The sequence below is a fragment of the Neofelis nebulosa genome, chromosome 1, assembly GCF_028018385.1.
Source record: "Neofelis nebulosa isolate mNeoNeb1 chromosome 1, mNeoNeb1.pri, whole genome shotgun sequence".
Lineage (NCBI taxonomy): Eukaryota > Metazoa > Chordata > Mammalia > Carnivora > Felidae > Neofelis > Neofelis nebulosa.
The window spans coordinates 126,057,302-126,084,782 of NC_080782.1; the positions used below are offsets into that span (position 1 = coordinate 126,057,302).

The 27,481-nt window shown below is 40.7% G+C and overlaps 1 protein-coding gene and 1 pseudogene across 6 annotated transcripts in view; one reads left to right on the forward strand and one right to left on the reverse strand.

The window, feature by feature from the left end:
* Positions 1-27,359, reverse strand: LOC131515157 (glyceraldehyde-3-phosphate dehydrogenase-like; annotated as a pseudogene).
* Positions 1-27,481, forward strand: part of KLHL3 (kelch like family member 3) — a 278,377-nt gene that overhangs the window by 56,227 nt on the left and 194,669 nt on the right. The window lies entirely within an intron of this gene.

Here is a 27,481-nt window from a genome sequence, read left to right on the forward strand (position 1 = left end):
ATGACCTTATACATGATAGGTACATGTACAAGGCACTGCCTTCCTCTTAGGACCTTAATGGAAAAATTGTGATGTTTGTTTTTTATCTTCCTCTTTTTCCATCCTTGAATCTCTCTTACCCACTCTTTTTTTGGTTGGGGGGGGGGATGTTCTGGGTACTTTATTGATGGTATGTGAGAAGGTAGGCCTTCCTAGGCCCCTCATCTTCTTCAGGGGGTCTGGGATGGAAACTCTAGAATTTGGGAGATTCTTAGTTTGTTGGGGGAATGAATTGGAGCAAGGACTCTCCAGCAGCTTAGGGCCTCTTTCTTCCTCTTGCTTTCTCTGGGACTGGTGGTGTAGGGAACTCTTACTCCTTGAAGGCCGTGTGGACCATAACGTTCACCATCTGGTTGCTGTAGCCAAATTCGTTGTCATACCAGGAAATGAGCTTGACAAAATGGTCACTGAGAGCAGTGCCACCCCCAGCATTAAAGTGGAAGAGTGGGTGTCACTGTTAAAGTTGCAGGAAACAACCTGGTCCTCAGTTTAACTCAGGATGCCCTTGCAGGGGACCTCCAATGCCTGCTTCATCACCTTGTTTTTGGCAGCTTTGTCCAGGTGGCAGGTCAGATCCAAGACTGACATGGTGAGGGTGGCTACACAGAAGGCCATGCCAATGAGCTTCCCATTAAGTTCAGGCAACACCAGTAGAAGCAGGAATGATGTTCTGGGCAGCCCCTTGGATATCACACCACAGCTTCCCAGAGCTGTCGTCCATGGTCTTCTGAGTAGCAGTGATAGCATGGACTATGGTCATGAGTCCCTCCATGAGGCCAAAGTTGTCATGGATGATCTTGATCAGACGGGCCAAGCAGTTGATGGTGCAGGACGCATTGCTGACAATCTTGGGGGAGTTATCATTCTTCTCATGGTTCATGCCTGTCACAGACTTGGAGGCATTAGTAGAAGGGGCAGAGATGATGACCTTCTTGGCCCCACCCTTTACCCTTCTACATGGTGGTGAAGACCCCATGGACTCCACAATATTCTCAGCACCAGCATTACCCTATTTGATGTTGACGGGATCTCTCTTCTGGAAGATGGAGATGGGCTCTCCATTGATGACAAGTTTCCTGTTCTCAGCCTTGACTTCTGTTGAATTTGCTGTAGGTGGATTCTTTCTGGAACATACAAACCATGTAGTTGAGGTCAATGAAGGGGTAATTGGTGGTGACAGTATTCAGTTTGCCTGAGTTCAAAGCAGCCCTGGTGACCTCGGGCCCAGTACAATTGAGTCTGTTTACTCTGACTTCCACCAGTGTGTCTCAGGGATGCAGCTGGCACTGTGCCAGAAGATGCAGCTGTCTAACAGGGAGGAACAGAGAGCCTACTTTAGTCATAAAGTGATTCCTTTCCCATCCTCATTGAATACCCCTACCCACGGAGGGCCTGCACCCATTTTCTGAGCCACCACCTGGGATCCAGGATCCTTCCAATCCTTCCATTTATCCATGCATCCACCTCCAACCTCCCCTAATGAAATTTTGACCCACTTTGGTGCTGTCAGTTTATATTAAAGGTTAATCCTTGGTAATCAGTTCTAGTGGGTTTCAATGATTTCATGTACAGCATTAATAAGTTAGTATTCACATTCAAAAGACCATCCAAAGATATGCTTTAATTCCTATTTATTTATTTATTTATTTATTTAAGGTTCAGCTGAGACATAATTTTTATTCAACAATAATTTTTCTAGTAGTACCATGAGTCATATACTGTGCTAGGTGCTAGGGCAGAATGGGGAAGACCTAGCTAGCTTCTGCCCTCCGGAGCCTCACATATCTGAAAGACATACAACAAATACAAATTGGTATCCCATAAATACAGTAAAGATGATGTGAACCAAGGTTCTGAGCACTCATTGGGAAACAGCTGGCAAAGCATAAGGCACTCAAGAAAAAAGACTTTTGTGATGGTTCTAAAGGAGAAATACGGATAAAACAATTTGAGAAGGTAAAGGGAATCTCAGGCAAAGGAAACATGATCAAAGGCAGAGAGATAATGAACCATATCGTTTACTATTTATTAAGTCTTTACTACATGTCAGGCACAAATCTAGGTGCTTTGCATACATGTATATCACTTGACTCTCACAAAAACCTTTGAAAATGAGTCTTACTATACTCTCCAGTTTACAGATCAGGAAACTGAGGCTTCGAGAAATTGCATCACTTGCCCAACGTTGTTTAATGTGTCAGAGCTGGGATTAGAGTCCAGATCTGTCTGATTAAGAGTTAAGCCTAACTCTTAATCCTTAAAGTACTGAAGAAAACTTGGGTTCAGAATATGGTAGGGTGAGAGCAAAGTAGTAGCAGAAGAGAAGGCAGGGAGGGTTTGTAAAGGCCAGACTGTGAAGGGTTTTATGTGTTAAATATCCACGAATTAGTTCTTTATCCACTTCTTATCCCTAGTCTTCTAACCCCAAGCGAGAAAAACTCTTATTTTTCTCTTAACCCTCAAACACTTAATACTTGCATCTCACATAATTATAATTATGTTCTTTACCTATTTCCCTCTCTTCACCATTAGGCAACAAAGTCCTTATCAAAGGGCTTATCGCAGTACCCTTCTCATTTAGTGAAATGTGCACTATTCACTTAGGGAATGAATGAATGAGTGAAACTAAAGGGATACTTATGGGTGGTGGAAAGTATAGGCACTGGACTTTGCAATTCTGTGTCAAATAAGTTATGGTTGCCTTGGAGCAATTGGAAACTGTCAGATTAATTTCAGATCATACTCATATGCCCGTTGAAAAATCATACAACCACAGCATTGCCCCTCAGGTTTCAGTGAGCATGACATCATTATGGGGCAAGCCAACTGGGCTTCCCTCTAAAACTTGTAAGAAAATTTGGACGGAGTCTCAAATACAATGAACTGTAACCCTGGGACAGAACAGCACTCCCAGTAGTTCTTGCTGATTTCTGGGTGTTGTGGCTTCCTTGCCTAGGATCCATTTGGTATTCAGCATTTAGCTGTAAATAAGTCGTGAGCTCCATGGGTAGTCTGGGCTGGGGAGCTGAGGGAGGCAGAGCAGCTGGAGAGGCTTAGAGATGTTAACCAAGAATCTGCAAACTTAGGAAGGAAGGCAGGAATTCAGGCTTATTTGGATGCTTTTTTTCTGTAGCCATGCAGTCTAATTAGGGATTTTGGCCAGTTTCATCTGTAGAAGAAATTAAGCTTTCCTCTTTGTAAGGCTCCCTCTCTCAAATTCCTAGTCCTAGAGCATATCTAAACCTGTTTCATCCTCAACGAATCGCCTGATTTAGAGTCAGGAGGTGTGAGTGCCCATCCTGATTGCCAGTTACTAACTGTGACTTTAGGCAAGTGTCGTAGTTGGTCTCAGCTTCGGTTTCTTCCATTGTAAAATGGAGCTTAACTTCCCTTCTGCTACTCTACATAGTTGTTGTGAGAATGAGATGAGATAATAGGGTTGAAAAGTGTTTCTGTGAGTCTTCAAGCTCTGTGTAATTATAAGGGAGGTTTCCTGAGGGAAACCTGGGGAAATCTGGGGAACTCAGATTAAGTAAATCCTTCTTTCTAAACTGCCCAGTGTGCCACAAGGTGGCAGCAGGATCCTATCTTTGCTCCTGTCTTTAGCATAGGGAAAACAAGTAGGAAAGGGATTTGGATGCTGCTTTGCTCTGCTTTGCAAAGGTGAAGAGGATTTATTCCTTTACCACTGCCTACGTCTCTCACTCCACAAAATCCTTCAACTCCACATGAAATAATTTCTCACAGGACTCACATTCTTAAATTAAAATCCCAGGGCACTTCCCCTGCTGTAGAAGTTAATCCAGCCCTGGCAGGTTTTGGTTAATGGTTGCAAATCTTTCTGAGCTTTGGGCTTTCATACAACTCTTGCCCTCCTGGGATTTCAGTGCTATAGACTCCAAGCTCACTTTCCTCTCATTCCTTGAATCAGAGCTCTAGTACCTCTGGAAAGCCAGCTAATCCAGCTTCTCTTTACAGAAGAGGATATTGAGGCACAGAGAAGGGAAATAATTTGTCCATGATTAAACAATCAGTGTATTCAAGCTTAGGACTTCAATCCAGGTTTCTTCCTGTGGGTTCAGTCCCTTTGAAAATGTGAGTTTTTTCAAGGTGTTTTGGGAGGCTTCATACAAATTTGTTTCTCCCACTGATAAGAATTTTGAGGGCATTCTGAGGCACTGGGAAGCGGGAGACTTCTCTAGCATATGTTCAAACCATCCTTTGAAGAAGTTTTGCCAAAAGCACCTCATTAGGAATTGCCAAGTATCCTAAAGGTAGGCATTAGAAACTCTCAGGGATGCATGCTAGGGCAGCAGAGAATGCCTCAGGAGAGAGAGAATCCATTTAAGGGGCACACTTCATTATATGGGCTTTTGTGTTAGGCTTGCCTTCCCAATTATATTCTTCTTAGAGACACATGTTCAAATGACACCACTAGTTTACCACTGCTTATGGCAAAAGAAGGCAGGAATGAGGGAAGCCAACTTTGAACATTTGCTGTCTTGTGCAGGGCATTCTCTGTATAAGTGCATCCATTCAAGGTTGTCCGACTTCAGCTCAGGTTATGATCTTATGGTTCATGAGTTCAAGCCCTGTGTTGGGCTCTGTGCTGACAGTTCAGAGCCTTGAGCCTGCTTCAGATTCTCTGTCTCCCTCTCTCTCTGCTCCCTCTCTCTCTTTCTCTCTCTCTCTCAAAAATAAACATTAAAAAAACAAAACAAAGGTGACAGAGTTGTAGAATAAAAGACTGTGACTTGATAGTCTGACAGATAATGGTTCAAAGCCTGTCCTAGTTACCTACCTTTACAAGTAATTATCCCAAGTCTTAGTTTTCTTATCTACAGGATGGGCATAATGACATCTACCTTATTGGCTCTGTATTGTTGGACAGGTTATTTAACCTCTGTGTAACTTGATTGAATTGTCTGTAAAATGAGGGTAATAGGAAAATGAAAAGCTCTATTTCATAGGTTTTATATAATGATTAATAAGTTATTACCTAGAACCATGAATGACACATAATAAACAGTTGGAAAGTATTAGCTGCTGTTATTATTATTAGTACCACCATACAGCATTATTGTGAGTCTTAAATGAGACTGTGTATGTAAAGGTTTTAAAGAGAATAAGCACTTGTTAAGGTAGCATGTATGTACGTATGTATGTATGCATGTATGTTTATATGTATGTTTCATGCCCATTGCAGAGCCAAACATGGGGCTTGAACTCATAACCCTGAGATCAAGACCTGAGCTGAGATCAAGAGTTGGACACTTAACTGATTGAGCCATCCAGGAACCCCAGAATTATATTTATTTTTATTCATGTGTAATAACCACAGTAGTATGAACAGTATTCACAGTAAATGAACCTGCTTATTTATAATATAGGTACAAGAGTATTATATTGTCATTTGTTTTTTTGTTTATTCTTACTGTTATTTGAAGATAATTCTTGGCTTTTTCAATTACAAATTCATCTCTTTTTTAGTAATCTAATGGCAACAATGATTAACATTTTTGAGCCCTTACTATGTCCAGACCCAGTGCTGTATGTATGTTGTCTCAGAAGGATTTGGTAATTTGTTTATGTGTACATATCTAGCAAGTGATAGAACTGGAATTTGAACTCAGGCAGTTCTATTCCAGAATATGCTTTCTTGACTATTTCTTACTATTCTGTACTATTACTGTCTGCCTTAAAAAATGTTTACCATGAGAGGATTCCATTTCTTAGCTGTTGAATTCTAATATCCTAGAGCCAAAAGACATTGAAGAATTCATCATGGATTTATAATATATATCAGGCATAGTAAATAAAAATGTTTATAACTTTTGACCTGACATCCACTTTTAGGAATCTGTCATAAAGAAATAATCCAAAATACAGTAAAAGTTCATCATAGTGTCGTTTATAATATGGAAAACTTTAAGGTAATCTCAACACTTAACTACAGAAATGACTAGTAAAAATATTATATATGCAGTTGATGAATTATTACACAGTTTTTAGTAAATGTAAATAATGATGCTGTTTAGATTTTAAAAGATTTTTAAAATTAATTAATTAATTTTTTAATTTATATCCAAGTTAGGTAGCATATAGTGCAACAATGATTTCAGGAGTAGATTCCTTAATGCCCGTTACTCATTTAGCCCATCCCCCCTCCCTCAACCCTTCCAGCAACCCTCTGTTCTCTATATTTTATTTAAGAGTCTCTTATGTTTTGTCCCCCTCCCCATCTTTATATTATTTTTCTTTCCTTTCCTTATGTTCATCTGTTTTGTATCTTAAATTCCTCATATGAGTGAAGTCATATATTTGTCTTTCTCTAATTTCGTTTACCATTGTATGTATATATACATACATATATCAGTAATAGTGCTGCTTTAAACATTGGGGTGCATGTGCCCCTTCGAAACAGCACACCTATTTCCCTTGGATAAATTCCTACTAGTGCAATTGCTGGGTTGTAGGGTAGTTCTATTTTTAATTTTTTGAGGAAACTCCTTACTGTTTTCTAGAGTGGCTGCACCAGTTTGCATTCCCACCAGCAGTGCAAAAGAGATCCTCTTTCTCCTCACCCTCACCAACATCTGTTGTTTCTTGAGTTGTTAATATTAGCCGTTCTGACAGGTGCAAGGTGGTATCTCATGGTTTTGATTTGTATTTCCCTGATGATGAGTGATGTTGAGTGTTTTTTCATGTGTCTGTCAGCCATCTGGAGGTCTTCATTGGAGAAGTGTCCAGTCATGTCTTCTGCCCATTTCTTTACTGGACTGTTTGTTTTTTAGGTGTTGAGTTTGAGAAGTTGTTTATAGATTTTGGATACTAATCCTTTATCTGATATGTCGTTTGCAAATATCTTCTCCCATTCCGTCGGTTGCCTTTTAGTTTTGCTGATAGTTTCCTTCACTGTGCAGAAGCGTTTTTATTTATTTATTTATTTATTTATTTATTTATTTATTTATTTATTTAACGTTTATTTATTATTGAGAGAGAGAGACAGAACATGAGCAGAGGAGGGGCAGAGAGAGAGGGAGACACAGAATCCGAAGCAGGCTCCAGGCTATGAGCTGTCAGTACAGAGCCCTATGCGGGGCTTGAACCCACAAACTGTGAGATCATGACCTGAGCCGAAGTTGGACGCTTAACCAACTGAGCCACCCAGGTGCCCCAGAAGCTTTTTATTTTGCTGAGGTCCCAATAGTTCATTTTTGTTTTTGTTTCCCTTGTCTCCGGAGACGTGTTGAGTAAGAAGTTGCTGCAGCCAAGGTCAAAGAGGTTTTTGCCTGCTTTCTCCTTGAGGATTTTGATGGCTTCCTGTCTTACGTTTAGGTCTTTCATCCATTTTGAGTTTATTTATTTATTTTTTTAATTTTTTTTTCCAACATTTTTTATTTATTTTTGGGACAGAGAGAGACAGAGCATGAACGGGGGAGGGGCAGAGAGAGAGAGAGAGCCACAGAATCAGAAACAGGCTCCAGGCTCCGAGCTATCAGCCCAGAGCCTGTCGCGGGGCTCGAACTCACGGACCGCGAGATCGTGACCTGGCTGAAGTCGGACGCTTAACCGACTGCGCCACCCAGGCGCCCCATTTTGAGTTTATTTTTGTATATAGTGTAAGAAAGTGGTCCAGGTTCATTTTTCTGCATGTCGCTGTCCAGTTTTACCATCACCATTTGCTGAAGAGATTGTCTTTATTCTGTTGCATATTCTTTCCTGCTTTGTCAAAGATTAGTTGGCCATATGTTTGTGGGTCCGTTTCTGGGTTCTCTTTTCGTTTCCTTTGATCTGAGTGTCTGTTTTTGTGCCAGTACCATACTGTCTTGATGGTGACAGCTTTGCAATACATCTTGAAGTCTAGGATTGTGATGCCTCTGGCCTTGGTTTTCTTTTTCAAGATTGCTTTGGCTATTTGGGATCTTTTCTGGTTCCATACAAATTTTAGGATTGTTTGTTCTAGCTCTGTGAAGAACACTGGTGTTATTTTGATAGGGATTGCTGGATTTTTTAAAATTTATTTTTATTTTTATTTTTGGTGAGAAGACATTCAGATTATTTTTCTGAATAAAGAAAAATAAAAGGGTCTTCTTTTCTTTTCTTTTGTTTTTTCCTTCCAAGATTTTATTTAAGTTCTAGTTAGTTAACATATATTGTAGTATTGATTTCAGGAGTAGAATTTAGTGATTCATTGCTTACATATAACACCCAGTGCCCATTCCAATAAGTACCCTCCTTAATGCTCATCACCTTTTTAGCGCATCCCCCACCCACCTCCCCTGCAGCAGCTCTCAGTTTGTTCTCTGTAATTCAGAGTCTTTTATGGTTTGCGTCCTATTTTAATCTTACTTTATTTTTCCTTCCCTTCTATTATGTTCAACTGTTTTGTTTTAGATTCCACATATGAGTGAAATCATAGGGTATTTGTCTTTTTCTGACTGACTTATTTCACTTAGACTAATACACTGTAGTTCCATCCATGTCATTGTAAATGGCAAGATTTCATTCTTTTTGATGGCTGAGTAATATCATCATATACATATATACACACATATATATGTGTGTGTATATATATATATACATATATATACATACATACACACGCACACACACACACACACACACATAGACATACACACACTACAGCTTCTTTATCCATTCATCAGTTGATGTACACTTGGGCTCTTTCCATAGTTTGGCTATTATTGTGATAATGCTGCTGTAAACATTGTGGTGCATGTACCCCTTCCAATCTGTATTTTTGTATCCATTGGATAAATACCTAGTACTGCAGTTGCTAGGTTGTAGGATAATTCTATTTTTAATTTTGTGATGAACCTCCATACTGTTTCCAGAATGGCTGCACCAGTTTGCATTCCCAGCAATAGCACAAGAGGGTTCCCTTTCTCCGCATCCTTGCCAACATCTGTTGTTTTCTGAGTTGTTAATTTTAGCCATTCTGACAGGTTTGAGGTGGTATGTCATGGTTTTGATTTGTGTTTCCCTGATGATGAGTGATGTTGAGTTTTTTTTTTTTTTTCTTCTTATGTCTGTTACGCCATTTGTATATCTTCTTTGGAGAAATGTCTTTTCATGTCTTCTGCTCATTTCTTAACTGGATTATTTATTTTTTGGGTGTTAAATTTGACAAGTTCTTTATAAATTTTGTGTCCTAACCCATTATCTTTGCAAATATCTTCTCCCATTCCATAGGCTGCCTTTTAGTAGTTCATTTTTGCTTTTATGTCTCTTGTCCCCAGAGATGGGTCTAGTAAGAAGTTGCTATGGCCAAAGTTATAGAGGTTGCTGCCTGTTTTCTATTCTAGGATTTTGATGGTTTCCTGTCTCACCTTTAGGTATTTCATCCATTTTTAGTTTATTTTTGTGTACAGTGTAAGAAAGTGGTCAAGTTTCATTCTTCTGCAGTTTTCCCAGGACAATTTGCTGAAGACACTGTATTTTTTCCATTGGATACTCTTTCCTTCTTTATCAAAGATTAGTTAGCCATATATTTGTGGGTCTGTTTCTGGGTTCTCTATTCTGTTCTCTTGATCTTTGAGTCTGTTTTTGTGCCAGTACCATACTATCTTGATGATTATAGCTTTGTAATACAGCTTGAAGTCTGAAATTGTGATGACTCCCACTTTCCTTTTGTTTTTAAACTTACTTTGGCTATTCAGGGTCTTTTCTGATTCCGTACACATTTTAGATTTGTTTGTTCTAGCTTTGTGGTGAATTCTGGTGTTATTTTGATATGGATTACATTGAATGTGTAGATGCTTTGGATAGTATAGACATTTCAACAGTATTTGTTTTTCCAATCCATGAGCATTGCATGTTTTTCCGTTTCATTCTGTCTTCTTCAATTTCTTTCATAAGTGTTCTATAAGTTTTAGAGTACAGATCTTTTACCTCTTTGGTTAGGTTTATTCCTACATGTCTTATTGGTTTTGGTGCAGTAGTAAATGGCATAAATTCCTTGATTTCCTTTTTTGCTGCTTCATTATTGGTGTATAGAAATGCCACAGATTTCTGTAGTTGCTTTTATATCCTGTGACTTTGCTGAATTCATATATCACTTCTAGCAGTTTTTTGGTGGAGTCTTTTGGGTTTTCCACATAGAGTATCATGTCATCTGTGAAGAGTGAAAAGTTTGACTTCTTCTTTGCCAGTTTGGATGCCCTTGATATCTTTTTGTTGTCTGATTGCTGAGGCTAGGGCTTCCGCTACTATGTTGAACAATAGTGGTGAGAGTAGACATCCCTGTTTTGGAAAACTGAGAGTTTTTCCCCATTGAGGATAATACTAGCTGTGGGTCTTTCGTATATGACCTTTATGAAGTTTAGGTAAGTTCCTTCTATCTCTACATTCTTGAGGGTTTAAAAAAAAATTCTTTTTAATGTTTACTTATTTCTGAGACAAAGAGAGACAGAGCATGAGTCGGGGAGGGGCAGAGAGAGAGGGAGACACAGAATCAGAGGCAGGCTCCAGGCTCTGAGCTGTCAGCACAGAGCCTGACACAGGCTTGAACTCATAAACCGTGAGATCATGACCTGAGGTGAAGTCAGTCACTCAACTGACTGAGCCACCCAGGCACGCTGCTTAGGGTTTTTTAAAAAGAAAGTTGCTGTATTTTGTCAAATGTTTTTTTCTGCATCTACTGAGAGAATCATATGGTTCCTATCCTTTTTATTAATGTGGTGTAGTATGTTGATTGATTTGTAGGTAGTGAACCACCCCTGCAGCCCAAGGAGCAAATCAAATCCTACTTGATTCTGGTGAATAATTCTTTTAAACTGTTGGATTCAATTTGCTAGTGTCTTGTTGAGAATTTTTGCATCCATGTTAATCAGGGATGTTGGTCTGTAATTCTCTTTTTTAGTGAAATCTTTGTCTGGTTTTGCAATCAAGGTAATTCTGGCTTTATAGAATGAATTTGGAAGTTTTACTGCCATATCTGTTTTTTTTTTAATAGTCTTAATTTTTAAATTTAAGTTTATTTTAGGAGACAGAGACAGCGTGAGTGGGGGAGGGGTAGAGAGCAGAAGAGAGAGAGAATCCCAACCAGGCTCCATACTGTCAGCATAGAGCCCAGTGCAGGTCTTGAACCACAAACCGTGAGATCATTACCCAAGCTGAAATAAAGATTTTGACACTTAACTGACTGAGACACTGAGGCACCCCTGTTTTTTAGAATATATTTAGAAGAATAGGTATTAATTCCTTTTTAAATGTTTGGTCGAAATTTCTTGGGAAGCCATCTAGCCCTGGACTCTTGTTTGTTGGGATATTTTTGATTATTGATTCAATTTCTTTGCTGGTTATGCATCTGTTCAAATTTTCTGTTCCTTCCTGTTTCAGTTTTGGTAGTTTATATGTTTCGAGCAGTTTGTCCATTTCTTCCAGATTGCCCCATTTGTTGGCATATAATTGCTCATAATATTCTTTTATAATTGTTTGTATTTCTGTGTTGGTTGTGATCTTCCCTCTTTCATTTATGATTTTATTTATTTGGGTTCTTTCTCTTTTCTTTTTGAACACTCTTTTCTTTTTGATAAGGCTAGAGGTTTATGAATTTTGTTAATTCTTTCAATGTACCAGCTCCTAGCTTCATTGATCTGTTCTATTTGTTGGGGGTGGGGGGGCTTCTATATCATTGATTTCTGCTTTAATCTTTATTATTTCCCTTCTTTTGATGGTTTTGGGTTTCATTTGCTGTTCTTTTTCCAGCTCCTTTAGCTGTAAGGTTGGATTGTATATTTGAGACTTTTCTTGCTTCTTGAAGAGAACCTGTTTTGCTCTATACTTCCCCCTTAGGACCACCTTTGCTGTATTCCAAAGGTTTTGGATTATGGTGTTTTCATTTTCATTTGCTTCCATGTATTTTTAAATTTCTTCTTTAATATCCCGGTTAGCCCATTTGTTCTTTAGTAGGATGTTCTTTAACCTCCATGTATTTATGGTCTTCCCAATTTTTTTGTTTGTTTGTTTGTTTTTGTGATTGACTTCAAGTTTCATATTATTGTGGTTTGAAAATATGCATGGTATGATCTCAGTCTTCTTGTACTGGTTGGAGCCTGATTTGTGATCCAGTATGTGTTTTGATCAGGATAAAGTTCCATGTGCATTAGAAAAGAATGTGTATCCTGCTGCTTTAGGATGAAATGCTCTCAATATATGTATTAAGTCCATCTGGTCCAGTGTGTCATTCAAAGCCATTGTTTCCTTGTTGATCTTTTGCTCAGATGATCTGTTCATTTCTATAAGTGGGGTGTTAAAGTCTCCTGCTATTACTGTATTATTATCAGTATTATTACTGTATTATTACTGTTTCTTTAAGTTTGTTATTTGATTTACATATTTGGCTGTTTCAGGTTTGGGGCATAAATATTTACAGTTGTTAGATCTTGTTGGATAGACCCCTTTATTATGATATAGTGCCCTTTTTCATCTCTTATTACAGTCTTTGGTTTAAAATCTAGTTTTTCTGATACAAGTATGGCTATTCCAGCTTTCTTTTGATGTCCATTAGCATAATTAATTGTTTTCCACCCCATCACTTTCAATCTGGAGGTGTTTCTGGGTCTAAATGACTCTATTGTAAGCAGTATATTGATGGGTCTTTTTTATCCATTCTGATGCCCTATGTCTTTTGTTTAGAGCATTTAGTCCATTAACACTCAGAGTAATTATTGATAGATATGTATTTAGTGGCATTGTATTACCTGTAAAGTCACTCTTTCTGTCTGTTCCTTTCTAGTCTTTGTTACTTTTGGTCTTTCTTTCCCACTCAAAGAGTCCTCTTTAATAATTCTTGCAGAGCTGCTTTAGTGTTCATGAAATCCTTTAGTTTTTGCTTTGTCTTGGAAACTTTATCTCTCCTTCTGTTCTGAATGACAGCCTTGCAGGATAAAGTATTCTTGACTGCATATTTTTCCCAGTTAGCACATTGAATATATCATGCCACTCCCTTCTGGCCTGCCATGTTTCTGTAGACATGTCTGCTGCTAACCTTATGTGTTTTCCTGTGTAGGTTAAGGACCTTTCACCCCTAACTGCTTTCACAATTCTTTCTTTGTCTTTGTACTTTGCAAGTTTTACTATGATACGTTTTAGTGTTGACCTGTTCTTGTTGATTTTGAGGATAGTTCTCTGTGCCTCTTGGACTTGAATGCCTGTTCCTTCCTCAGATTAGAAGTTCTCAGCCATGGGACACCTGGGTGGCTCAGTCAGGTAAGCGTCTACCTTCAGCTCAGGTCATGTTCTCATGGTTTGTGAGTTTGAGCCCCATGTTGGGCTCAATGTTGACAGCTCACAGTCTGGAACCTGCTTTGGATTCTGTGTCTCCCTCTCTCTCTTTCCCTCCCTTGCTTGTGCTCTGTCTCTCAAAAATAAATAAATGTTAAAAAATTTTTTTTAAAAGTTCTCAACTATAATTGGTTCAAATAAACCTGCCCCTTTTTATTTTTATTTATTTATTTATTTATTTAATTTTATTTTTTTTTCAATATATGAAGTTTATTGTCAAATTGGTTTCCATACAACACCCAGTGCTCATCCCAAAAGGTGCCTTCCTCAATACCCATCATCCACCCTCCCCACCCTCCCACCCCCCATCAACCCTCAGTTTGTTCTCAGTTTTTAAGAGTGTCTTATGCTTTGGCTCTCTTCCACTCTAACCTCTTTTTTTTTTTTTCCTTCCCCTCCCCCATGGGTTTCTGTTAAGTTTCTCAGGATCCACATAAGAGTGAAAACATATGGTATCTGTCATTCTCTGTATGGCTTATTTCACTTAGCATCACACTCTCCAGTTCCATCCATGTTGCTACAAAGGGCCATATTTCATTCTTTCTCATTGCCACGTAGTACTCCATTGTGTATATAAACCACAGTTTCTTTATCCATTCATCAGTTGTTGGACATTTAGGCTCTTTCCATAATTTGACTATTGTTGAGAGTGCTGCTATAAACATTGGGGTACAAGTGCCCCTATGCATCAGTACTCCTATATCCCTTGGGTAAATTCTTAGCTGTGCTATTGCTGGGTCATAGGGTAGGTCTATTTTTAATTTTTTGAGGAACCTCCACATTGTTTTCCAGAGTGGCTAAACCTGCCCCTTTTTAATGCTTTTCTTCTTCTGGGACTCCTATGATAGGGATATTATTTCACTTTATAGAATTGCTTAGTTCCCTATGTCTGTATTCATGATTTAATAGTTTTCTTTCCCTCTTCTTTTCACCTTCATTATTTTCCATAATTTTATCTTCTCTATCACCTAATTAGCTCCTCTGGTACTTGCATCGTTGTTGTGATGTCATCCATTCAGTTTTGCGTCTTTGTTATAGCATTTTTAAATTTCAGCCTCACTAGTTTCTAGGTCTTTTATCTCTGCAGCAAGGATTTCTCTGTTGTCTTCTGTGCTTTTCTTAATCCCAGCTATTATTCTTATGATTATTGTTCTAAATTCTTGTTCAGATATATTGCTTATATCTGTTTTGAGCAAATCCCTGGCTATGTTTTCTTCTTAATCTTTCTTTGAGGGAGAATTCCTCCTCTTATCGTTTTGTCTTGGCTTCCGTCTTTTGCATGTTATGAAAGCTTGTTATGTTTCCTGCTCCTAAGAGTACTGCTATATTAAGAAGGAGTCACACACTATCCAGGGCTTGGTGCTTCAGAAAGTGTTTTTGGTATATGCTGTGTACATTATCCTATTGTTATTTGACTGTTGTTTCCCCCAGCTCAGTTCTCTGCAGAGTTCTTCCTTGTTTGCAGTGTGGAATATTTGAACCTTTAACTAGGTATGCTTTTATTTGTTTAAATAAGCCTGATTAAGAAAAAAAAAGCCTGGAGCACCTGGGTGGCTTGGTTGATTAAGTGCCCAGCTTCAGCTCAAGTCATGATCTCACCACTCATGAGTTCAAGCCCCACATCAGGCTCTCTGCTGTCAGTGCAGAGCCTGCTTTGGATTCTCTGTCCCCCTCCCCTGCTCATTCTCTCTATCAAAATAAATAAATAAATAAAAGCCTGATGCAAAAAGGAGAAAAGGAAAAGGTACAAAAAACCAAATAGACAAACAAAAAATTATAAGCCTGTTTACAAAGAAAAAGAAAGAAAGAAAGAAAGAAAAGCCTGATCAAAAAATGAAAAAAGGAAACAAACAATAAAAAAACTATAAGCCTGATTCCAAAGAAAAGAAAAGAAGGCATTAAAATTTAAAAAATCCTAGTCCTATTTCTACTAGAGCTGAAGCTGATGCTTTGGAGCACTCTGTGGTCAGTAGACTTGGTTAATGTGGGGTGCCTGTGTTGGTCCTCTGGAGGCAAGGTCTGCTGCACTGGCTCACAGACCTGCCCTAGCAAAGATGACCCTGCAGGACACATGTGGGGGTGAGGTATGGTGTAAGGACCCCAGCCTCCAATGGGGGGGTGCCATGTTGCTCACTGAAGTCCAACCATGCTGGTGGGCAGGGGAAGATGGCATCACCCTGCTCTCTTGTCCTGGAGTGGGGAGCTTGCACTCTCCACTGTTAAGGAAACCCTCACACATAAGTAAACAGTCTCTTCTCCTGTGTCCCAGGCTTTTGTCAGATCCCTGCCCTCAACCCGTCTGTGCCCGCGCCATCAACATTCCCGGAGCCACAGCTCTCGTGTGTTTTGTCTTTGATGTGCAGCTGGGATTCAAAACTGCAAATCTTTTTTTAAAATTAATTAATTTATCTGAGAAAGAGAAAGAGGGAGAGAGAGAGAGAGGGAATATCCCAAACAGGCTCTACACTGTCAGCGTGGAGCCTGAAGCAGGCAGGGCTTGATCCCACGAATCATCATGACCTGAGCTGAAATCAAGAGTTGGATGTTTAGCTGACTGAACCACCAAAAAGTTTTGGGAGGCACCCCCAAAACTCCAAATCTTAAAGGACCTGTCAAGGCTCAGACCCACTCCCCGCTCTCGAGGAGAACCTTACAATGCTGCACCTGGTGCCATTCTGTCCCAGAAAAGCAGTCCCTTGGCTGCACAGTTGCCTGGAGTTTATGGTGAAGCCCAGTAAAAAGTTGCAGATCAGGTTATCCGCACTCTGCACATGCCTCTGTCCCCTGCTGTTGAACGGCTGCTCAAAGAGGCCAGCTGGGTCTTTTGTCCTTGGAGAGGTAATCTAACTTCTTCCAACTGCGTTCCAGGAAGTGGAATGTTCTCTCCTGGGGTGACCCAGGGAATTCCCACACTATGCTGTCTGCTACCACTCCTGGGCCTCTGCCCTCTTCCCCAGGAGCATCACCACCTGCCCAGATCAACTCCAATGAATGGCACAGACTTCAAAACCTTCAGAATTTGAACTCCAGTGTTTGCAAAAACTTGCAGTAGTATGTTCCTCCTGATTCCCCAGTCATTGGTTTTGGGGGAGTGCTTTTCTTGCAAAAACCAGATGCAGTGCTCTGTCTCCCACTCTCTCCTCCTTTCTGTGAGAAGGGCTCCCTACCTTCTGTGGCAGCAAGGCTTTTCTCTCTTCCAGTTCACCTGACAGGTTCTGTCTCTCTAATTATGCAGATTGTTCTCTTGATCCTCAGGATTAATCCTTAATTTCCAAGATGTTCAAAATTATTTCATGTCGACTTAGCTATGTTCAAGGAACGAGGCAAGCCCAGGGTCCCCTGACTACTCTGCCATCTTAACTCCTCTTGTTCTTTCTCTCTCTTTTTAAGATTTTATTTTTAAGTAATCTCTACACCCAATTTGGGGCTCAACCTCACAACCCTGAGATCAAGAGTCACATGCTTTACTGACTGAGCCAGCCAGGTACCACCAGGGCCTTCCTTTCTACCTGGCATGGTTTTCCTTGGTCCAATAAAATATGTGACTTTCTTGTGTGCATCTTCTAGATGCGCTTTCAAGGAAGTTTTCCAACACTCAAAGGCCCACACTCTATTTTGTTCTCGATTCTGAAGTAGGTGGACCACCACTTTCTGTGAGATCAGTGTGGGTTCTGGTCACACTTGGGTTCCATTGTCATGGAGCTAGACTTGTTGAAGGCCATTGACCATGGTCAATCCCTTCCTCTTGGTATACAGAGGTTGGGGGGTGTGACACGCAGGGTGGGATGTCTCGTCCCGGCTGATAAGAAAGTAGAGAGCTGGTGTCCACCTTGGTGGGCAGCCTCAGACCATAAATCCTCACCTCCTCCTCAGACTACTGGCAAGCCTGGGTGGGACAGGAGGACACTCCTCTTCTGCTCCTGTCATGTTAACATTGACTGTCAGCTGGGATTTAGCTAAAGCTAGAAGGCTTCCATGTGGCTTCTCCATGTGGCTTAAGCTTCCTCACAACTGAGTGGATGGATTTCAAGGACAAATGTCCTATACTCTTCAAGGAGCGGGGACTCCCTACGTGGTGCCATTCCAAAGGCATCTGGCTAGCTCACCTGAAGTCCCTCAGGATATATCTGGAAGGCTTTGGGAAGGCCTTCTATTCAGGCTGAAAATAATCTGTCTCCTCCTTTCTCTGCTATGCAAGGTTTTCTGGAAGTCTTTTCCCAAGTGTGGACTGCATAGGATGCTGCTGCTCTCAGCTGTCCTTATATCCAGGAGACGGTCTTATATCAGGGCCCTGTTTCATTTCATCAGAGAAGATCTGCAGCATGTGAGAGTATAGCTCTCATTTTGTTCATTGGGAAACTGAGTCAGAAGGGCCCTATCATATATTCCATGATGGTCCAATCATGCACTCTACTCCTGGGTATGGAGCAGAGAGGTTCTTTACAGCATTGTTATGTTGGTTATTTGAGATATTGCACTTAAAACAATTCACACAATGTCTGGCTTGGTGCGGTAGTTAACAATGTCAGTTTCAGTAGGTACGTAGGCCTTCTTGTGTTGATGTGAGACCATAAGATGCCTGTGTGATCCTCTTTTGCAAATTTGTAAGAAAACAGATGTTGTATCTGAACTCATGAGAAGATAAATAATGAATATTTTCTTCTTTTCTTTTTGTATACTAATCTTTAATTTCTTCACTCTGGCAAGATTAATTGGACAAATGGATTTTTAGTCCTGCTATATGTTATGATTTGAAGAATTTGGGTAATTTCTGAAGGTTGATTTTCTCTAGCTAATAGAAAGTTTCTAAGTAGTCTTTTTTTCACTCATCAAATAGATCTGACTCCATGCTAATCATTCAATGAGAGTCAAGATATATAAAGGCCTGAATCTGTGGGTGAGATGCTCACAGTTTTGTTAGGGACAGGCTGGCAGGCTGGAAGCACAGTACTATGTGTAGAAATGGGGAAGGGGTGGGCAGTAGGAAGAGATGACTTTGGGTATGTGTGCTGAGTAGGCCCAAGGATTGGAGACACAGTGTGAGTCAGGGTTGCTGAGGAAAGGCTCCCTAGGGAAGGTGAGTCTTGGACTAGACCTTAAAGGAAATTATGGATCAAAACTGATTGCTTTCCAGACCAGAGGAAGAGACAGTGGACAGAGGCCCAGAGACTGCACTGACCATATGGTGTGGATAAAATAAATGAGTGTCTTAATTAGAGTGCAAGGGCCACTTTGGGAAAGTCAAGGGGCGAGCTGTGTTTTTTTTTAATTAATTTTTTAAATGTTTGTGTTTGAGAGAGAGAGAGACAGAGTGTGAGCTGGGGAAGGGGCAGAGAGAGGGAGACATAGAATCTGAAGCTGGCTCCAGGCCCTGAGCTGTCAGCACAGAGCCTGATGCTGGGCTTGAACCCACGAGCCATGAGATCATGACCTGAGCGTAAGTCAGACACTTAACCAATTGAGCCACCCAGGCACCCAATTTTTAAAAAATCTGTTTTAATACAAGATCATTAAAACACACATAGTATAGATCTTTAAAAACACATAGTGGGATCCTGGGAAGATGGCGGCGTAGGAGGATGCTGGGCTTACCGCGCGTCCTGCTGATCACTTAGATTCCACCTACACCTGCCTAAATAACCCAGAAAACCGCCGTAAGACTAGCAGAACGGAGTCTCCGGAGCCAAGCGCAGACGAGAGGCCCACGGAAAAGGGTAGGAAGTGCAGCAAGGTGGTGCACACTACACAGACTGGCGGGAGGGAGCCGGGGCGGAGGGGCGGCCCGCCGGCCGAGCAGAGCCCCTGAGTCTGGCTTGCAAAAGCGGAGGGGCCGGACGGAGTGTGTTCCAACAGCAAGTGGGACTTGACATCTGGAAGGTTATAAGCTAACAGCTCTGCTCAGAGAATGGGAGAGCTGCAGGACAATAGGAGGGACAGTTGTTGAGCCCCGGACGACAGAGCTCAGCTTGGCGGGGAACAAAGGCTCTGCCAGCGCCATCTCCCTGGCCCATCCCCCAGCCAAAATCCCAAAGGGAACTGGTTCCTGCCAGGGAACTTGCTTGCACCGGGCAAATACCCAACACTGTGCTTCTTCAGATCCATCCCTCCGGCGGCTCTGACTCCCTCCCGGTGCCGCAGGGCCCCTCCCGAAGCAGATCTCCGAAGGAAAAGCAAAAGCGAGCTGAGCCTGCCCCTCCCGCCCCTGTGCACCTTGCCGATCCACCCCAGCTAATAAGCCAGATCACCAGCACCACAAGCCTGGCAGTGTGCAAGTAGCCCAGACGGGCCACGCCACCCCACAGTGAATCCCGGCCCTAGGAGAGGGGAAGAGAAGGCACTCACCAGTCCGACTGTGGCCTCAGCTGGGGGCCCTGGGCTGGGGGCAGACATCAGGTCTTACTGCGGCCCCGCCCACCAACGCAAGTTATTCAAGACAGCACAGGGGAAGTGCCTGCAGTCCCGCACCACTCCAGGGACTATCCAAAATGACGAAATGGAAGAATTCCCCTCAGAAAAACGTCCAGGAAATAACAACAGCTAACTGATCAAAAATGATTTAAACAATATAACAGAAAGTGAATTTAGAATAGTACTCATAAAATTAATCGCTGGGCTTGAAAACAGTATAAAGGACAGCCGAGAATTTCTTGCTACAGAGATCAAGGGACTAAGGAACAGCCAGGAGGAGCTAAAAAATGCTATCAATGAACTGCAAAATAAAATGGAGACAACTACGGCTCGGATTGAAGAGGCAGAGGAGAGAATAGGTGAACTAGAAGACAAAATTATGGAAAAAGAAGAAGCTGAGAAAAAGATAAAAAAATCCAGGAGTATGAGGGGAAAATTAGAGAACTAAGTGATGCACTAAAGAGAAATAATCTACGCATAATTGGTATTCGAGAGGAGGAAGAGAGAGGGAAAGGTGCTGAAGGTGTACTTGAAGAAATAATAGCTGAGAACTTCCCGGATCTGGGGAAGGAAGAAGGCATTGAAATCCAAGAGGCACAGAGAACTCCCTTCAGACGTAACTTGAATCGATCTTCTGCATGACATATCATAGTGAAACTGGCAAAATACAAGGATAAAGAGAAAATTCTGAAAGCAGCTAGAGATAAACGTGCTCTAACATATAAAGGGAGACCTATAAGACTCGTGACTGATCTCTCTACTGAAACTTTGGCAGGCCAGAAAGGAATGGCAGGAGATCTTCAATGTGATGAACAGAAAAAAATTATGCAGCCAAGAATCCTTTATCCAGCAAGTCTGTCATTTAGAATAGAAGGAGAGGTAAAGGTCTTCCCAAACAAACAAAAACTGAAGGAATTTGTCGCCACTAAGCTAGCCCTACAAGAGATCCTAAGGGGGATCCTGTGAGACAAAATGCCAGAGACATCGCTACAAGCATGAAACGTATGGACATCACAATGACTCTAAACCCATATATTTCTATAATAACACTGAATGTAAATGGACCAAATTCGCCAACCAAAAGACATAGGGTATCAGAATGGATAAAAAACAAGACCCATCTATTTGCTGTCTACAAGAGACTCATTTTGGACCTGAGACACCTTCAGATTGAGAGAGGGGATGGAAAACTATCATGCCACTGGAAGTCAAAAGAAAGCTGGAGTAGCCATACTTATATCAGACAAACTAGACTTTAAAGGCTGTAACAAGAGATGAAGAAGGGCATTACATAATAATCACAGGGTCTATCCATCAGGAAGAGCTAACAATTATAAATGTCTATGCACCGAATTCAGGAGCCCCCAAATATATAAAACAATTACTCACAAACATAAGCAACCTTATTGATAAGAATGTGGTCATTGCAGGGGACTTTAACACTCCACTTACAGAAATGGATAGATCATCTAGACACACGGTCAATAAAGAAACAAGGACCCTGGATGATACATTGGATCAGATGGACTTGACAGATATATTTAGAACTCTGCATCCCAAAGCAACAGAATATACTTTCTTCTCGAGTGCACATGGAACATTCTCCAAGATAGATCACATACTGGGTCACAAAACAGCCCTTCGTAAGTATACAAGAATTGAGATGATACCATGCATGCTTTCAGACCACAATGCTATGAAGCTTGAAATCAACCACAGGAAAAAGTCTGGAAAACCTCCAAAAGCATGGAGGTTAAAGAACACCCTACTAAAGAATGAATGGGTCAACCAGGCAATTAGAGAAGAAATTAAAAAATATATGGAAACAAGAGAAAATGAAAATACAACAATCCAAACGCTTTGGGATGCAGCGAAGGCAGTCCTGAGAGGAAAATACAATGCAATCCAGGCGTATCTCAAGAAACAAGAAAAATCCCCAATACAGGGGCGCCTGGGTGGCTCAGTCGGTTAAGCGGCCGACTTCGGCTCAGGTCATGATCTCGTGGTCCGTGAGTTCGAGCCCTGCGTTGGGCTCTGTGCTGACAGCTCAGAGCCTGGAGCGTGTTTCAGATTCTGTGTCTCCCTCTCTCTCTGATCCTCCCCCGTTCATGCTCTGTCTCTCTCTGTCTCAAAAATAAATAAACGTTAAAAAAAATTTTTTTTTAAAAAGAAAAATCCCCAATACAAAATCTAACAGCACATCTAAAGGAACTAGAAGCAGAACAGCAAAGACAGCCTAAGTCCAGCAGAAGAAGAGAAATAATAAAGATCAGAGCAGAAATAAACAATATAGAGTCTAAAAAAATTGTAGAGCAGATCAACGAAACCAAGAGTTTTTTTTTTTTTTTTTTGAAAAAATAAACAAAATTGATAAACCTTTAGCCAGGCTTCTCAAAAAGAAAAGGGAGATGACCCAAATCGATAAAATCATGAACGAAAATGGAATTATTACAACCAATCCCTCAGAAATACAAGCAATTATCAGGGAATACCATGAAAAATTATCTGCCAACAAACTGGACAACCTGGATGAAATGGACAAATTCCTAAACACCCACACGCTTCCAAAACTCAATCAGGAGGAAATAGAAAGCTTGAACAGACGCATAACCAGCGAAGAAATTGAATCAGTCATCAAAAGTCTCCCAAAAAATAAGAGTCCAGGACTACATGGCTTCCCAGGGGAGTTCTACCAGAAATTTAAAGCAGAGATAATACCTATCCTTCTCAAGCTATTCCAAAAAATAGAAAGGGAAGGAAAACTTCCAGACTCATTCTATGAAGCCAGTATTACTTTGATTCCTAAACCAGACAGAGACCCAGTAAAAAAAGAGAACTATAGGCCAATATCCCTGATGAATATGGATGCAAAAATTCTCAATAAGATACTAGCAAATCGAATTCAACAGCATATAAAAAGAATTATTCACCATGATCAAGTGGGATTCATTCCTGGGCTGCAGGACTGGTTCAACATTCACAAATCAATCAACGTGATACATCACATTAATAAAAGCAAAGATAAGAACCATATGATTCTGTCAATCGATGCAGAAAAGGCCTTTGACAAAATTCAGCACCCTTTCTTAATAAAAACCCTCGAGAAAGTCGGGATAGAAGGAACATACTTAAAGATCATAAAAGCCATTTATGAAAAGCCCACAGCTAACATCATCCTCAATGGGGAAAAACTGAGAGCTTTTACCCTGAGATCAGGAACACGACAGGGATGCCCACTCTCACCGCTGTTGTTTAACATAGTGTTGGAAGTTTTAGCATCAGCAATCAGACAACAAAAGGAAATCAAAGGCATCAAAATTGGCAAAGATGAAGTTAAGATTTCACTTTTTGCAGATGACATATATTATACATGGAAAATCCGATAGACTCCACCAGAAGTCTGCTAGAACTGATACATGAATTCAGCAAAGTTGCAGGATACAAAATCAATGTACAGAAATCAGTTGCATTCTTATACACTAATAATGAAGCAACAGAAAGACAAATAAAGAAACTGATCCCATTCACAATTGCACCAAGAAGCACAAAATACCTAGGAATAAATCTAACCAAAGATGTAAAAGATCTGTATGCTGAAAACTATAGAAAGCTTATGAAGGAAATTTAAGAAGATATAAAGAAATGGAAAAACATTCCGTGCTCATGGATTGGAAGAATAAATATTGTCAAAATGTCAATACTACCCAAAGCTATCTACACATTCAATGCAATCCCAATCAAAATTGCACCAGCATTCTTCTCGAAGCTAGAACAAGCAGTCCTAAAATTCATATGGAACCACAAAAGGCCCTGAATAGCCAAAGTAATTTTGAAGAAGAAGACCAAAGCAGGAGGCATCACAATCCCAGACTTTAGCCTCTACTACAAAGCTGTCATCATCAAGACAGCATGGTATTGGCACAAAAACAGACACATAGACCAATGGAATAGAATAGAAACCCCAGAACTAGACCCACAAACGTATGGCCAACTAATCTTTGACAAAGCAGGAAAGAATATCCAATGGAAAAAAGATAGTCTCTTTAACAAATGGTGCTTGGAGAACTGGACAGCAACATGCAGAAGATTGAAACTAAACCACTTTCTCACACCATTCACAAAAATCAGCTCAAAATGGATAAAGGACCTGAGTGTGAGACAGGAAACCATCAAAACCCTAGAGGAGAAAGCAGGAAAAGACCTCTCTGACCTCAGCCATAGCAATTTCTTACTTGACACATCCCCAAAGGCAAGGGAATTAAAAGCAAAAATGAACTACTGGGACCTTATGAAGATAAAAATCTTCTGCACAGCAAAGGAAACAATCAACAAAACTAAAAGGCAACCAACGGAATGGGAAAAGATATTTGCAAATGACATATCGGACAAAGGGCTAGTATCCAAAATCTATAAAGAGCTCACCAAACTCCACACATGAAGAACAAATAACCCAGTGAAGAAATGGGCAGAAAACATGAACAGACACTTCTCTAAAGAAGACATCTGGATGGCCAAGAGGCACAGGAAAAGATGCTCAACGTTGCTCCTCATCAGGGAAATACAAATCAAAACCACACTGAGATATTACCTCACGCCAGTCAGAGTGGCCAAAATGAACAAATCAGGAGACTATAGATGCTGGAGAGGATGTGGAGAAACGGGAACCCTCTTGCACTGTTGGTGGGAATGCAAATTGGTGCAGCCGCTCTGGAAAACAGTGTGGAGGTTCCTCAAAAAATTAAAAATACATCTACCCTATGACCCAGCAATAGCACAGCTAAGAATTTACCCAAGGGATATAGGAGTACTGATGCATAGGGGCACTTGTACCCCAATGTTTATAGCAGCACTCTCAACAATAGCCAAATTATGGAAAGAGCCTAAATGTCCATCAACTGATGAATGGATAAAGAAATTGTGGTTTATATACTCAATGGAGTACTATGTGGCAATGAGAAAGAATGAAATATGGCCCTTTGTAGCAACATGGATGGAATTGGAGAGTGTGATGCTAAATGAAATAAGCCATACAGAGAAAGACAGATACCATATGTTTTCACTCTTATGTGGATCCTGAGAAACTTAACAGAAACCCATGGGGGAGGGGAAGGAAAAAAAAAAGAGGTTAGAGTGGGAGAGAGCCAAAGCATAAGAGACTCTTAAAAACTGAGAACAAACTGAGGGTTGATGGGGGGTGGGAGGGTGGGGAGGGTTGGTGACAGGTATTGAGGAGGGCACCTTTTGGGATGAGCACTGGGTGTTGTATGGAAAGCAATTTGACAATAAACTTCATATATTGAAAAAAAAATAAAATAAAAAATAAAAACACATAGTGACTGGGGCGCCTGGGTGGGTCAGTTGGTTAAGCACCTGACTCTTGATTTTCACTTACGTCATGATCTCACAGTTCATGGGACCGAGTCCCGCGTTATACTCTGTGCTGATGGCGAGGAGCCTGCTTGGGATTCTCTCTTTCCCTCTCTATCTGTCCCTACCTCTACCCCCCAAAATAAATAAAATTAAAAAAAAGATTCTCTCTCAAAAACAAAACAAAATAAAACACATAGTGGCTGATCATCTTGTTCTGGCTTTCAGTCCCAGACTCAGATAGTGAATTTTATTTTTAGATACCTTTTTTTTTTTTGACCATTTTTAGGAGTCTGTGATTGAGATGGTGCTGTGCCAAGAAGGTAAGAGTCAGGATAAAAAAAGTAACTTAGGATAGAAAGAAGCCTTTTCATTATGTTAGGAAGAAGCTTTATAAAGGGGAATGCTTTTCTGTCAATTAGTGCTTCTTTGAGCACTGAAGTGGGAGTCACCTGGAACAAACATATTCATTAGAAGAGTCAAGGCTTAAGGACCAACTAGCAAACCTGTCATCCCTAGAATTTTAGAAAGTGAAAAATGATAGAATGATAGATAACGGTAGAGTGATAATCATTTTCACTTAGAAAATGAAGGATGATAATCAGGAGATGTTGTAGAACCCTTTGAGTTCCCTTGTAAAGGCTCTGGCCTGACCTGTGTGAATAAAGATAGCAATAACTTCAGATCCTTTGTGGTAAAGACTTCTGGCGTTCACCCACATCTGGTTCTCTTCTTCTTTTTTTTAAATCATTAACAAATTAAAAAAATTTTTTAAATTCTTTATTTATTTTTGAGAGAGAGACAGCATGTGAGCAGGGGAAGAGAAGAGAGAGAGGGAGACATAGAATCCAAAGCAGCCTTCAGGCTCTGTGCTGACAGTTCAGTTTGAGCCTGACATGGGGCTCGAACTCACGAACTGTGAGATCATGATCTGAGCCGAAGTCGGATGCTTAACCAACTGAGCCACCTAGGTGCCCCTAAAAATTTTTTTTTAAGTTTATTTATTTTGATAGAAAGAGAGAGAGTGAGTGAGTGAGTGAAAGAGCAGGGGAGGGGCATCTGTACTGTCAGCACAGAGTTGGATGCAGGGCTAGAACTCACTAACTATGAGATCATGACTTGAGCTGAAGCCAAGAGTTGGACCCTTAACCAACTGAGCCACTCAGGTGCCCCTGGTTCTTTTCTTCTAGGCGCACTGCAGGGTTATAGTTTCCCATCCCTTGCATTTAGGTAGCAACATATGAATATTTCTGGCCAATGTGTTGTGAGTGGAAGTGGTGCTTATGTTGCTTTTAGGCCAAAGTATTTAATCGCTGGTATGAGACTCTTCAGCTCCTCAAATCCTTGCCTTAGTTACTGAGAAGGTTGTGTATTCCAGATGGAATTCCTACAAGATGGTGGTACCTCACTGTCTTGGGTCCCTGATCATTACATATAGCATAACCCTGCCCACCCCCTTCAATCTGAGGCCTGGCCCTGAGAGATTGGGTGTTATGACCGTAGCATATACTAACCTATCCTGACAGTATAACCATTCCTGCTCATTTCTCTCCTTATTCTTCTCTCCTTTCTTGGGACTTAAGAGAAACATTTATTTGCTCCTAGGGAATGGGTTGAATGTTAGAGAGGTATATTTGGGAGAGAGGGGAGAAGAAGACGGTGGATTTAGCTGGCAATAGTGATTATAGAATTGCTTCTGGTATATGTCATAAAGGCAGGAGGAAGAAGGAGGGATAAACTGAGAGATCTGTAATTTGTTCACCATCTCTGTGGGTATTATGGTCTGTTTTGGGGGGATTGTGAGCCGTAAATGCTGCTGTCTGCACAGATTTGCCCATGTTTACCCCTTAGCCTACCTGTAGAAGCCTTCCTCCTGAGAATGCTTTGAGTGGTGACCAAGCAGAAAGAAAACTGTTCTGGAAAGCTTGACAGTTAAATCCGTGATCACCTTTCAAGGCTGAAGTTTCAGGGACTCTGACTTGGATTGTTCATACAGTTTCTTTGAAGACTCACTATGTAGGAAGAAGTCAGCTCTTCCAGCTTCTTTTCGTATGAAGTCTCTGTGTGAATTTGAGAATCCTCAACTATTAATCACTGTCAGTTCAGTTAAAGAATACATATTGTTTTAATGTAACTTACTCCAAGAATGCTTCTCACCAGCCTTCTCTTTTAATTCTCCCACTGATCTGCTCTGTGGCTGATAGCAAGTCACTTTCCCCTCTGGGCTTCAGTTCTCTCTGTAAACTGTTCCAGCCCTGACATTCTAAAGTTATGAGAGGGGAGAATAAGAATGTTCCCAATTTGTGGGTTGAAGATTCTAGAACAAGAGAGGGAAGAGTTAACTCTGATCCATGTT